The sequence below is a fragment of the Dipodomys spectabilis genome, unplaced genomic scaffold, assembly GCF_019054845.1.
Source record: "Dipodomys spectabilis isolate Male_0828 unplaced genomic scaffold, ASM1905484v1 ptg000164l, whole genome shotgun sequence".
Classification (NCBI taxonomy): domain Eukaryota; kingdom Metazoa; phylum Chordata; class Mammalia; order Rodentia; family Heteromyidae; genus Dipodomys; species Dipodomys spectabilis.
The window spans coordinates 128,810-143,097 of record NW_024870841.1 but is presented as its reverse complement, the minus strand read 5'-3'; the positions used below and the strand labels follow the sequence as shown (position 1 = coordinate 143,097).

The 14,288-nt window shown below is 39.1% G+C and overlaps 1 pseudogene; it reads left to right on the top strand.

Moving 5' to 3' along the window:
* The first annotated feature begins 10,707 nt into the window (after positions 1 to 10,707).
* LOC122119346 lies at positions 10,708 to 12,310 on the top strand (annotated as a pseudogene).
* The last annotated feature ends 1,978 nt before the right edge of the window (positions 12,311 to 14,288 follow it).

Genomic DNA, 14,288 nt, shown 5'->3' with positions numbered 1-14,288 from the left:
AGGCATATTATGATAAACAAAAAAGTTTGTACTAGGATGGGGCCTGTGACTACCTTGTCTTGGGGTGGATACCCAGAGCCAAGTGCATCCTGGACCAGTATGGTATCACCAACTAATTGTGACATCAAAACATTATTATGACACGATATTGTGACATCACATAACCACTGCAATATCACTGTCTCACTGTGTTTTCACAAAGCTATTATGACCTTATAACATTTTTAAAAATTCATGCGCTTAGGAAGTTCAATCTCCTTGGTGAACTTATAATGTCATTCTGAAGTAACAACTGGAATTGGACATGTTATTGTGATATTACAAAGTCTTTGTGGCATATCAAACCCATTGTGGCACCATCACCATTGTAACATACCAATCCAATCCATTTGTAACATCACATTGCCATTGTGACATCAAAATCACATTGTGACATTCCAATCCTTCTATGACACCTTACCAACTTTGAAAATACACATGGACTTTGTAATATTACATTACTTTTGTTCACCCATATCCTCATTGTGAATGAAGGAAAATTTAGATTAGATATGCCATTATATCACAAACCGTTTGTGATATCATCTACTCTGTGACATCTCATTATCCTTATGAACTCATCAGCGCATGTGACATCACAAAAGGACAATGACATCAGAGCATTATGACAACACATTGGCATTGTGATATCATAGACACATTGTGAATACCTATTCTATGATTTCATTCTATTTCAAATGTGGCTAGCCAGTTGACATCAGAAAGCCATTATCACCTCATAACCATTGTGATATCAAAATCCCTTTGTGATATACAATTGCTATTGTGATATCATAATTGATAAATAATAATCCTGTCCTGTCTTCATAACTTTTGTGGTATGTTGCCATTGTGATATCTTAGGCACTTTGTGAGTTCATAATCTGTGAACAAATGTTTGAGGTATGACATGTGATATCAGAAATCCACTGTGACATCATGACTATTATGACACCACACTGCCAGAAGTCATGATCATTTCACATTGCTATATCACAAACCTGTTAGGACATCATAATATTTGTGACAATACATTCATTTGCAAACTTACTGTGTGAAACTTACTCTGTAGGTCATCTATGGCTCCCTTAAGAGACCACATCCATTTATGAACTCATATGCACATTGTGAATTAATGACAATAGAGACCCATCTTGCTATTTTTACATCATGAACTCATTGTGACATCACAAATATATTGTGACCTCATGATTACTAAGGCCTTACAATATAATTGAAACATCAAACATTATTATGATATGATATTGTAACATTACTTTGCTATCGTGATATTACAGTCCCACCCTGTTTTCAAAAACAGTATGACTTCATAACCTTTTAGAAAGTTCATGGTCTTTGGGACTTCAAGCTCCTTCTTTGAACTTGTACTCTCATTAAGAACTATTAGAAACTGAAATGAGATTTGTTATTATGATATTACAAACGTGTTGTGACAGCACAAACTCATTGTGACCCCATCACCACTGTGCCATCACATTCCCATTGTGACTATACGATTATATTGTGACATCCCAAACTTATTATGACCTTTTTGGTACTTAAAAAAAAAAAACATGGTCTTTCTGACATCATATTCCCTTTCTGCACCCATATCCTCATTAAATACTGGCAATTGAGATCAGACATGTCATTCATTGTAATATCACAAACTTTTTGTGCCATCATCAACACTGTGACATCACATTATTGTTATGACACCATCAGCTCAGTATCACACCACAAAAAATGACATAACATTATGACACTACATAAATTCACATGATGGCATAGACACTGGAAATACCTATACTGTGATTTCATTATTTTTTGCATATGGCATGTGTGCAGATACTAGAAATCCATTGTGAACTCATGACTTTTATGCTGTCATAGTCCCTTTTGGTACCAATATCCACATTGTGAAGAATTGACCATTGATATCACAGATGATATTGCAACATCACAAACCTTTTGTGACATAATCCCCCAGTGTGACATCACATTGGCATTGTGACCCCATCAGTTCATTGTGACATCAAAAAACAGCAAGGTCATAATAAAATTATGATGTCACATTGCGATTGTGATGTCACAGTAATTGTGAATGGATATTCTATGATTTCATCCTATTTCAAATGTGGGTTGATATCAGACCCCGTTTGTAATTCGTATTTTGACATCATAATATCTTTGGAATATCACCATGCCATTGTAATGTCACTAACTCACACTGACATCATAAGCCTTTCCTGTCGTAACTTTTGTGACATACTGCAATTGACATATGATAGTCCCTTTGTGAACTCATAACCTGTTCCAACATGTTTTGTGACTTCATGATAATGACACAATGGTACAATGATATCACAATGCCAATGTGGCATCACAAAATTATATCATAATAATGTTTGTTGTCAAAAATTAGTTGGTAATGCCATAATGCTGAGGAGATCACAAAAGTTTTGTGTGGCCACAATGGGGTCATAATGTTACAATGGCATGTAGTATCGTAGTATTTCAATTTTCATTAACTACCAAAGAGTGTATCATTTCAATTGGGACTATGATGTCTCCCAAGCCATGTGTTTGCATAAACGTGATGAAAAACGAATAGGTTTTTTATTTCACAATGTGACACATAGGTCATGATATCTGGCAGTGTGATTTCATGTGGCCATGACATCATAGATGATTTCTGATATCACATATCAGAAATATTATTAGTTCAAAAACATTTTATGATCTCAAAAAGGGCCAAACATATCACAATGGCAGTATGTCACAAAAATTATGAGGACAGGAAAGATTTGTGATGTAAGTGTGGGTTGGTGGTACCACAATGGTGATATGATGTCACAAAGAGATTTTGATGTCACAATGGCCCAATGGGCCATTTATTAGGTCCCAATGGGTTTCTGATATCAATCTACATGCCACAAATGAAATAGAATTAAATCACAGAATAGTCAATCACAATTACAATGTCATGTCATAATGCTATGATATCATTATAGTTTAGTGATGTCACAATAATCTGATGTTGTAATATCACAATGTGATGTCATAATGGTTATGATGTCCAAAAGGACCTGTGATGATAGAATGTAATGTCTGATCTCAAGTGTCACTAATTCACAATGAGGATATGGATACACAAACGGTCTATGATGTCACAAAGGCAAAGTGTTTATTCAAAGGTGATGAGATCATATTGTTTGGGATATCCAAAAGTGATCCTGATTTCAGAATAGCAATGTCATGCCACGATGGCTTTGTGACAATTTGTAATGTCACTAAGAGTTTTAATACCACAATGATTTATCCCATTTCAATTGCTATTAGTTCCCAATGAGGATAAGAGTTCAGAGAAGGAGCCTGAATTCCCAAAGTCCATAAATTTTCTCAAAGGTTATGAGTCCTAATAGCACAATGGGATGGTATTATCACAATGGCAATATGATGTCACAATATTGTCATAATAATGTATTGATGTCACAACTTGTTGGTAAAGTCATAGTGGGGATGAAGTCACAAAACATTTGTGATGCCACAATGGGTTTGTAAGGTCAAACTTGCATGTCTGTTCTCAATTTTCATTAATTAACAAGGTGTGTTTGATTTCACACAAGGACTGTGATATGCCAAAGTGTATGTGTTGTTACTAATGTGATGAAGTACTAATAGTTTTGATATGTCACTATGTGACACAGTGGTTTTTAACATCTAGCAGTATAATATCATAATGATTAAGATGTCACAGTGGATTTCTGCTATCCCATATCATAGCTGAAACACTATGTTAAATTCTGAGCTCACACAGTGCCAAAGGTGTCACAAAAGCAGCATGTCACAAACATTATGACAGGACTGGTTTGTGATGTTACAGTGGGTTAGTAATATCACAACAGCAATGTGAAATCACAAAGGGATTGTGATATCATAATGGTTATGAGGTCACAATGGGTTTCTGATATTGAAACACATACCACATTTGAAATAGAATTAAATCACAGAGCAGGCATTCACAATGAGTCTATATTGTATCAATGAAAATGTGATGTCAAAATGCTATGATAAAATCATAGTTTGGTGATATCCCAAATAGCAGATGGTTTCATTATGAACATGGCAAAGTTATGTCATAAATATTATGAGGTCACATGGGTTTCTGATATCAACCTATGTGCCAAATTTGAAATAGAATGAAATAACACAATAGGTATTCATGATGTATGTATGAATTCACAATGACAATGAGACATCATAGCATTATGTAGTTTAGGGATGTCAAAAATGAGCTGATGATGTAATAACAACAATGTGATGTCACACTGGTGATGAAAAATTATGAGGATGAAAACAGGTTACAAACTCATAGAAGGCTTATGCTATCACAATGGTAGCATTGCACAAAAGTTTTGAGCACAGGACAGGATTGTGATATAACAGTGGGCTAATGGGGTCACCGAGCAATGTGATGTCACAAGGGTTAGGAGGTCACATGTGTTTTGGATAACAATCCATATGCCATATTTGACATACAATTAAATCACAGAATAGGCATTCACAATGTGTCTATTTCATCAAATTGCGAATATGTTGTCATAATGCAATGATGTCATTGTAGTATGGTGATATCACAATGACCCAATGTTTCATGACGACAATTTGATATCACAATAGTTGAATTGTCACAAAGTGTTTGTGATTTCTCAATGACAAGTCAGATCTCAATTATTACTTCACAATGAGGAATGTGATGTCACAAAGGCTACGAGATTTATCAAAGGAGCTAAAAGATCATAAAACGTTTCAGATCATAGAATGTGATCATGATGTCACAAAAGCAATATAATGTTAAAATAGCTTTGGGATATCTGAGTGCTGTTGAGATCACATGACATAGTTATGTCACAACAAGTATCTAATATCACAATCACAATGTTCAAATTCAATTGCTACTAGTAATCATTGAGGATAGGAGTTCACAGAAGTTAGAAGTCCCACATGCAATGAATTTTCTAAAATATTATGGATAAAACACAATGGAACAATTATATCACAATGGCGATATGATGTGACAATTACATAATGTGACATAATATGACAATATTATGTAATAATACAGTTTTGATGTCACAATTATTTCATAATGCCATGATGGTTATAATGTCATGAAAAACTTGTGGTTGCTATGGTTATATAATGGGTTTGTGATATCAATACACGTGCCACATTTCAAATAGAATGGAGTTTACAAAACATACATTCACAATGTATATATGACTTCATAATGACAATGCAATGTCTTAATGCTATGACATTATGATGCTATGATGCATTATGAAATGTTATGTCACAACGGGTTTTGATGTCACAGTGATGAGATCACAATGGGTTTGTCATCTCATAAAGAATTTGTAATATCACAATGATAAGTCTACTGTCAATTCCTACTTGTTCACAATGAAGATACTAGTTCACAAAAGGAACTTAAAGTCCCAAATGCCATGAATTTTCTAAGAAGTTTTGAGGTCATAGTAGTGTTGTAAAAACACAATAAGTTATTGATATCACAATGGCAGTGTGATCTCACAATATTATGTAATAATATTGCTTTGATGTCACAACTGGTGGGTGATGCCATAATGGTGATGTTGTCACAATAGGTTTTTTATTTCACAATGGGTGGTGATGTCAAAATATCATGCTGTATCTTATTAATTCCGAGTATATGACTTTACAAATGAAATGTGATGTTTCCAAAAGGCATCTTTGTCACAATTCTTTTGAAGTCCTACTAGTTTTTTGATGTCATCATGTAAAAAAATGGTCGTGACTTCTGGCAGTGTGATGTCACAGTAGTCATAATGTCACAGTAAATTTCTGATATCACATGTCTTTATGAGGTAAAAGAAGATTATGAGCTCACAATGGTCCTAAGATATATCAATGGTAATATGTCAGAAAAGTTATGACGAACATTTTGTGATATCACAGTGGGTTAGAGATATCACAATGGCAATGTGTATTCCTAAAGGGATTTTGATATCAAAATATTTGTGAGGTGACAATGGAGGTCTGTTATCAACTCTCATGCCACATTTGAAATTGAATGAAATCATAGGATAAGCATTCACAAAGTGTCTGTGATGTCACAATGACAATGTGATATAGTGATGCTATAGTGTCATTGTATTTTGGTGATTTCACAATGAGTTGATGTGGTCCTAATGACAATGTGATATCACACTAATGATGTCACAAAGTATGTGGGTCGTTACAAGGTAATGTCTGATTTCAATTGTTATTTATTCATCATGAGGATATGGGTACACAAAGGGATTTTGCTGTCACAAAGATTCTAAGTGGTCATAATAGGTTTGAGGTTTCACAATGTGATCGTATTGTCAAGAAAGCAATATATCACAATTAGTTTGTTATGTCCAAGTGGCAATGTGGTCACAGTGGGCTAGTGATTACATGAGGATCCTGTAATAACCAGCAGGTCCTAAGTAATCCTTGGGGCCCAATAATTTTTTGTCCCTGTGGACCTGCCTTCCAGTGAGAGCCAGGCATGGTCTCAAACGGGGAGGGGCATGCTGCTGGGTTGGGTGGGGTCTTAAGCCCCACGTGGTGTGCTGTCAAGAAGGGATTGGGCAGTGGGTAGTTTGGTAAGAGATGGTTGAAAACTGTTAAGCAGGAGACCCTTTGGATTGGGGGAGTGGTAGGGCCAATATCTCGGCTGCATGTTCAAAGTAACAGAAAGGGAAAGGGGGGAAAAACCTGGAAGCAATTGGTGAAACAGCAGGAGGGGAAGGACTTGGTAGGAGAGGAATTTTCGGAATAGCAGGAGGGGAAGGACAGCAACTGGCTCTGGAAGTCATCTGTTACTTCCTTAAGTGTCCATTTAGGACCTCCTCTGGAGGCCTTTTTGGCATTTTTTAGAGGACATCTGGTACCTCTTCTGGAGGTCATATGGGTCCTCCTTTAGAAGTCATCTGGGGCCTCATTGAAAGACCATTTAGAACTTCCTCCATAGGTAATCTAGGGAATTCACTAAAAGCTATCTGGGACTCTTCGAGAGGTCATCTCGGGTCTTCTTTTGAGGACATCTGGGACCTCCTCTGGAGCTCATCTGTGTCTCCTCTGAAAGTCATCTACGGGTTCCTTGTGAAGTCATCTGGGTCCTCCTTTGGAGAATATCTAGGGCACCCTCAAAAAGCCATCTGGGACTTCTTCTGGAGGTAATTTGCTGCTTTCTCAAGAGAGTATATGGGACTAACTCGAGGGTCCATTTGGATCTCACCTGGAGGTCAACTAGGACCACCATAAGAGGCCATCTATGACCCTTAATGAGGTCATCTGGAGCCTCATCAAGAAGCCATCTGAGAACTCCTATAGAGGCCATCTTGGGCTATCTTGGTAAGCAGTCTGGGGCCTCCTCTGGAGGTCAACTGGGCTTCCTTTAGAAACCATTTGGAACCTCCTCTGGAGGTAATTTGGGCTTCCTTGAGAAATAATTTGGGGCTTTCTCGAGAGGGTCATTAGGAACCTACTCAATAGGCCTCTGGGAATGCCTCCAGAGGTCATCTTCAGCTAGATTGGAAGCCATCGGGGACTTCATCTGGAGATCATCAGGGGCTTCCTCAAGAGGCTCTGACCTCCCTTGGAAATCATCTGGTGTTTCCTTGAGAAGCCATATAGAACCTCCCCGTGAGTTTATCTTTACCTCCTCTGGAGGTCATTTGGGGCTTCCTCCAGAGGTAATATTGAGCCCCCTCAAGAGGCTATCTAGGACATCCTCTGGAGATCATCTGGAGCTTCCTTAGGAAACCATCTGACCTCATTGAGAGGTCCTTTGGGCTTCCTCCATGGGTCTTCTGGGACATCGTTAAGAGGTTATCTTTGAGAGATGTAGCACATGTGAGTTAAGTGTGTGTGGCTATCGATCTGTATGTGTTTGCAGATAGTTCTATGTCCTGTATACTTCTTTATTTCAGGATGTGAGAACAATGTCCTAAAATTCTCATAACTGAAAAATCTTCTCCCCTGTGTCATAGTATCCCCCAGAGGCAGACCACTGGAGTACTCTCCCTCATATTTTGTGCCATCAACACCTCTGATGTTCAGTACCCACCATACCAGAAGTTGTACGAACATCCTCAGGTAGTTCAAGGTGGTATGGTCTTCTAATTACCATTGAAACAGGCACATGGGGGAGATGATGGGCAAGCCCCCTTTCTAATGTATGTTTCCTTTACAACTAGTGATCTGTATGGTTGGAAAGAGCAAAATGCACCCTTTTCTGAAAAATTCCAAGGGCTCATCTCCTTATTAGAGAAAGAATTTTTCACACACCAGTCTAGCTGAGATGATTATCAGCAAGTTTTACAGGTGCTTTTCACCTGGGAGGAACTGGAGTGAATCTGGCACAGTGATTTGAAGTTGGTCCTTGGACCAAATGATCCCTCCACTGTTGACCCAGTCCTTTTAGAGCAAGTCTTTTCACAGATTAAACTAAGCTGGGATTACAATATTTATATAGGTAAGGAGGTACATATCAAGTATCACCAGACTGCAGGGATCCAGGCAGTGACTAGGAAGCAAACTCACTGATCTAAGGTGAGCAAGACTGTACAACTCCCCAATTAATCCCCTGATACTTTTCTGGAACAGCATCTGGAGGGCTATAGGAGCTATAGCATATAGATCCTGATGCCTCAGAGAATGGAAGAGCCCTAAATATGGCCTTCATCTCCCAGCTGGCACCAGACAGGAAAAGAAAGCTTCAAAAGTTAGGTTTTGAGGGAAATATGTTATGAGTGGGTAGTTGTTGCCCAGAGAGTGTTTGATAACAGAGATACCTTAGAAGAAAATCAGTCTAAGAAGGGGACAGGGATCAAGAAACCCTTGACAAAGGCAGTATAATTCATTTACAAATGGCAGTAGGGAACCTCTAGGACTAGATCACTGAGATTATTGCAAGAAAAATGGAAAAGGAATCTCCAAGGAGGACAAAGGGACAATGACAGGTTAAGTAAGCATGTTAGCCTACTGGGAACTGTGTTCATATCTCTGCAAAAAACATGAGGAGCTTGGGGCTTGGAAATCCACCTGTATTCAACTAAAATTTTAGCTCTGGACTTTACAAGAAATGAAGCAAAGAAAAAATTTACACATTTCTGTCTGAAACAGGATTTAAAAAGACTAAATCTCCAATGCCTACCAAAGAATTATGGAATGTGAAGAAATGATTTGAAGACCTAAATAAGGAACTTGTGAGATTCAAAATTGAGAACAAAATCCTCAAAATGAACCTGGGAAACATTCAAATTAATTCCAAGTACATTAACCTCAGTGAGCATGAAGCAAATATGGGGACCAGAGTTCAGAGGCTGAAGGAGGAATAGGATTCCACCACTACTGTCCTTTCTCAATGCAATTGTGGCAAGGAGGATATATGATGCTGCATGTGCAAATCAAGGCCCATAAAAAGGAGCTGGACATGATACAGGAATGTATTTGGCTGAATTATAAGCCAATTATAAGGTTTGAAGTGTGTGAACATTCAAAGCAACAGAGAAAGAACTGAGTGTGGTTAGTGCCGTGTCATAGAAATGGAGGCCCAAAAAACTGAACAAAAAATATCAGGTTCAAGATATTGTTACTCAAACAACACACAGACACTCATGGTAAGGAAATGAGCATTTGGCAGAAAGCAGAAGAGCTTAACAGTTGAAAGATAAGTCACTAAAATACACTGAAGTGAAAAACAAGAACAAGAAACTACAAACAGACTGCTGAGATACTCATCATAAATATCATGCAGAACCTTCAAGCACCGATGGAACAGGTAGAGGTGGGAAACAAATCCTCTCAATAAAACCACTGAGAACTTTAAGGAAGAGCTAAAGAGCAAGCAAAGTTGCTGTGAGGAAGTGCATCAGTGACACAGAAACTCTCCTGTGACCCTGGCAGAACACTTTCAGATTAAGGAGGACTTTGAGAAGGAGATTGGGATCATGAAAACAAGATTTCATGGAAGAAAAGGAGGGGGAGGAAACAGAAGATGTCTCCAAGCCAGACAGGTTCAGAGTATTAACCAGAATTTAAAGAAACTAGAGACCCTGAGGCTCATGGAAACAACTTAGTGGATCAGAGAGGTCAGGAGACCACTCTAAAACCAGTAAGGTTTGGTTTTAGAGTAAGAATCCAAAACAGTGGTAACAAGATTTCAACTGTAGTGACTAAACTTTTGGAAAATGGTTACCAGCCTTCTGTCTCTTTATATCTGGTTAGTGGACAACTCTGTAAATTGCCCTATGTCACTGCCTAAAACTGTCTTGAAAACCAGTGGGACTTCAGCCTTACAAGCCTATGTGATATATATATAGAAAGTTACCATTAGGTAAATGTTAAAAAGCTGTAACATATGGAGAGGGCATTTATGCAAGTGGACATCACAGAGGTAAAGTCTGGAATGTATAGTCTTGGTATGTATTAGTACTAGTGGCCACTTGTTCAGACTGGGCTGAGGTCATAGTAGTTTGTAAAAAAAAAAAATACGGGACATAGGTACTTTGGCAAGTGGCATTGTGAGGTTGCTGGGTGGCCTGGACACTGACAGCAGAGGATTGGGGGGGGGGCTCTGAATAAGCTTCCAAAATAATGCCCACACCAGTTATCATGCTAAAAGAGGGGACCGATAGCTTCCAAGGCATCCCTCAGCTTGTAACATCAGTGCCTGCCAGGTGAATGCTGTAAGACCCACTTTGGGTCCCCATGGCATGGACAAGCTTATTGTGAATGGCTGACGCAAAGCAATAATTTCTAATGATGGGGCGACTATTCTAAAACTTCTTGGTGTCCATCCTGCAGCAAAAACTTTAGTGGACATTGCCAAATCCCAAGATGCCAAGGTTGGTGATTACACTACCTCCATCGCCCTACTGGCTGCAGAGTTTTTGAAGCACATGAACTCATATGTGGAAGAAGGACTGCACCCTCAGATGATCATCCCCACTTTCCTCACAGCCACATAGTTGGAAGTGAACAAGATCAACAAAATTTCTGTGACTGTGAAGAAGGAAGATACAGTTGAACAGAGGAAGCTGCTAGTGTGCCATGATGGCTCTAAGCTCCAATCTCATTTCCTAGCAGAAAGCCTTCTTCACCAAAATCGTGGTTGATGCTGTAATGATGATCTTTGAATTGCTACATCTTAAAATGATTGGAATTGAGAAGGTCAAGAGTGGAGTGCTAGAGGAATCTCAGCTAGTGGCTGGTGTTGTGTTTAAGAAGACTTTCTCTTATGGTGGGTTTGAAATGCAACCTAAGAAGTACAAAAACCCCATGATTGTCCTTTTTAATGTTGAGTTGGAGCTCAAAGTTGAGGAGGATAATGCTGAAATCAGTCCACACAGTGGAATATAATCAGCCAATTGTCTGTGATGACTGGAATATTCTCTATGACAAATTAGAGAAGGTTTACCAATCTGGAGCCAAAGATATTTTATCTAAACTCCCCATTGGAGATGTGGCCACGCACTACATTGCTGATAGGGACATGTTCTGTGCAGGCTGTGTGTCTGAGGAGGATCTGAAGAGGCCAATGATGGCCAGTGGAGGCTGAATCCAGACCACTGTGAATATTCTGAGTGCAGTTGTGTTGAGTCATTGTCAGGTGGTTGAAGAGACACAGATTAGAGAGGAGAGGTACAATTTGTTCACTGGCTGCCCCACAGCCAAAACTTGCACCTTCATCATACATGGTGGTGCTGAACAGTTTATAGAGGAGACAAAGCAATCCCTTCATGATGCCATCATGATTGTCCGAAGAGCCATCAAGAATGATTCAGTGGTGGCTGGTGGTGGGGCCATTGCGATGGAACTCAAGTACCTGTGAGATTACTCAAGGACTATTCCAGGCAAGCAGCATCTCTTGATTTGGACCTATGCCAAGGTTTTAGTGATTATCCCACACCAGTTGTGTGACAATGCAGGTTTTGATGCCACAAACATTCTCAACAAGCTGTGGACTGGGCAGGCCCAGGGGTGCTTGTGGTATGGGGTGGATGTCAACAATGAGGACATTGCAGACAACTTCCAGGCCTTCCTGGATGAGTCAGCTCTGGTGCAGATCAATACCTGGACAGCAGCCTCTGAAGCTGCATGGCTTATTGTGTCTGTTGATGAGACCATCAAGAATTCCTGCTCCACTGGGGACACTCCTCCAACGGCTGTCTGGGACAGAGGCCCCTTCCATTAAGACGCATTACTACTTGGCTGGCAGGCTGCTGTGGGTCTATTCACCTTCCCTATCTTAATGTATTAGTGTAAAAGGAAGTAATAATAATTGGCCGATTCTACTCACTGGAGGTTATTTAAATAATATTGAATGCTTAGAATTTAAAAAATATATGGGACATTGATTTCACAAAGCAATGAGATGTCACAATGGTTATGTGGTTAATATGGGTTTCACTAGTTCACCATGGGCACATGCTAATATCCAACTGTGCCCCAATAATCAGTGAGGCCCCATAATCATCATTGCCCCATGGTATGTTCTGCTTGAGAGGGCGGAGATGGTCCCTGAATGGGGAAGTCATGTTGCTGGAAGAAGTGTGGTGTCAAACCCCCAGGGAGAGCTGTTATAAACTGATTGGGCAGTGGGAAGTTTGGGACATGATAGTTAAATACGGTTAGCTAGAAGAACCTTTGGAGTGGGAGAGGGATATAGTCTATATATAGGCAGCATGTTCAAAGAAACAAAACATAGAGAAAGAAAAAACCTGAAAGGAAGAAAATGGTGAGACACCAGGAGAGGAAAATTTTGGGAGGAGAGGATGTTGATAGCAGGAGGGGAAGGACAGTAACTGGCCACAGGGTCAGAGCAGGAGAGTGGGGAGAGTGGAGGGGCCTGAACAGAAGAAGGAAGTGATAAAAGGGAAAAATGGGACAGAGTTGGAAGGAAGGCCAGGTCTGTAGCAAAGGAGGGAGGAAGGGTAGAGGAAAAAGCCTTATCCTGTTAAGTTTGGAGCTTTGAAGTACATAATTTTGGGGACTGCTAGTTTGCAAACCAATTGACAAGGGTGGGGCTGCCCATTGGAGGTCTGAGGTTTGGTTGCCGAGACTGATCATGGCTCTGGGTATCCAAAGCAGAACACGGTTCTTACAGGACCATTTCTGGTGTAAATAAATTTGCTTATTGTCTTACTTGTGCCTCGAAAGATTGTCTTCTGATTACTAGATCATAAGTGTATGAGTTCGTAGAAGTAGGTTTATATCCCAATGGCCATGAATTTTCAAAAATGTTATAAGGTCAGACTAAGTTTTTGAAAAAATATGGGATAGTGATACCACATTGGTAATGTGATGTCAAAGTATCATGTCATAATAATATTTTGATGACACAATTAGTTGGTGATGTCATAATTATGATGAAATCACAATAGGTTTGTAATGACACAATGGTTTGGTAATGTCAAAATGACATTCTGAATCTCAATTGTAATTAACTCACAAAGAATAAATGAATTCACAAAGTGACCGTGATGTCTCCAACGGCATTTGTCACAAATGTGATGAAGTCCTAACAACTATGTGATGTCACAATGTGACACAAGGTCATGAATCTGGCACTGTGATGCCAGAATGATCATGATGTCACAGTGAATTTCTGGTAGCTCATATCATACCTGAAATACGAGATTGAATAATGATGAGCTCATAAAGTGCTTAAGATAACACAATGGCTAAATGTCACAAAATTTATGGCAGGACAGGTTTATGATGTCACAGTGGGTTAGTGATATCACCATGGCAATGGGACATCACAAAGGGATTGTGAGATCACAGTGGTTATGAGGTCACAGTGGTTTTTGGATAACCCATATGCCACACTTGAAATAGAATAAAATCACAGAACAGGTATTTATGTGTCTATGACATCACAGGACAATGTAATGTCATAATGCCATTGTAGTTTGGTAATGACACAATGAATTTATGGTGTCATAAGACAATGTGATATCACACTGGTGATGATGTAACAAAGGTTCATGATGTTACCTAAATATATCTGATCTCAATTGTCAGCAGTTTTCAAGGAGGATATGGGTACACAAAAGGACTGTGATTTGGCAAAGGCCATGTGTTTTTTCAAAGGTGCTAAGATGTCATAATAGATTTATGATGTCACAATGTGATTGTGATATCAAAAATAGCAATATTTTTTCACAATT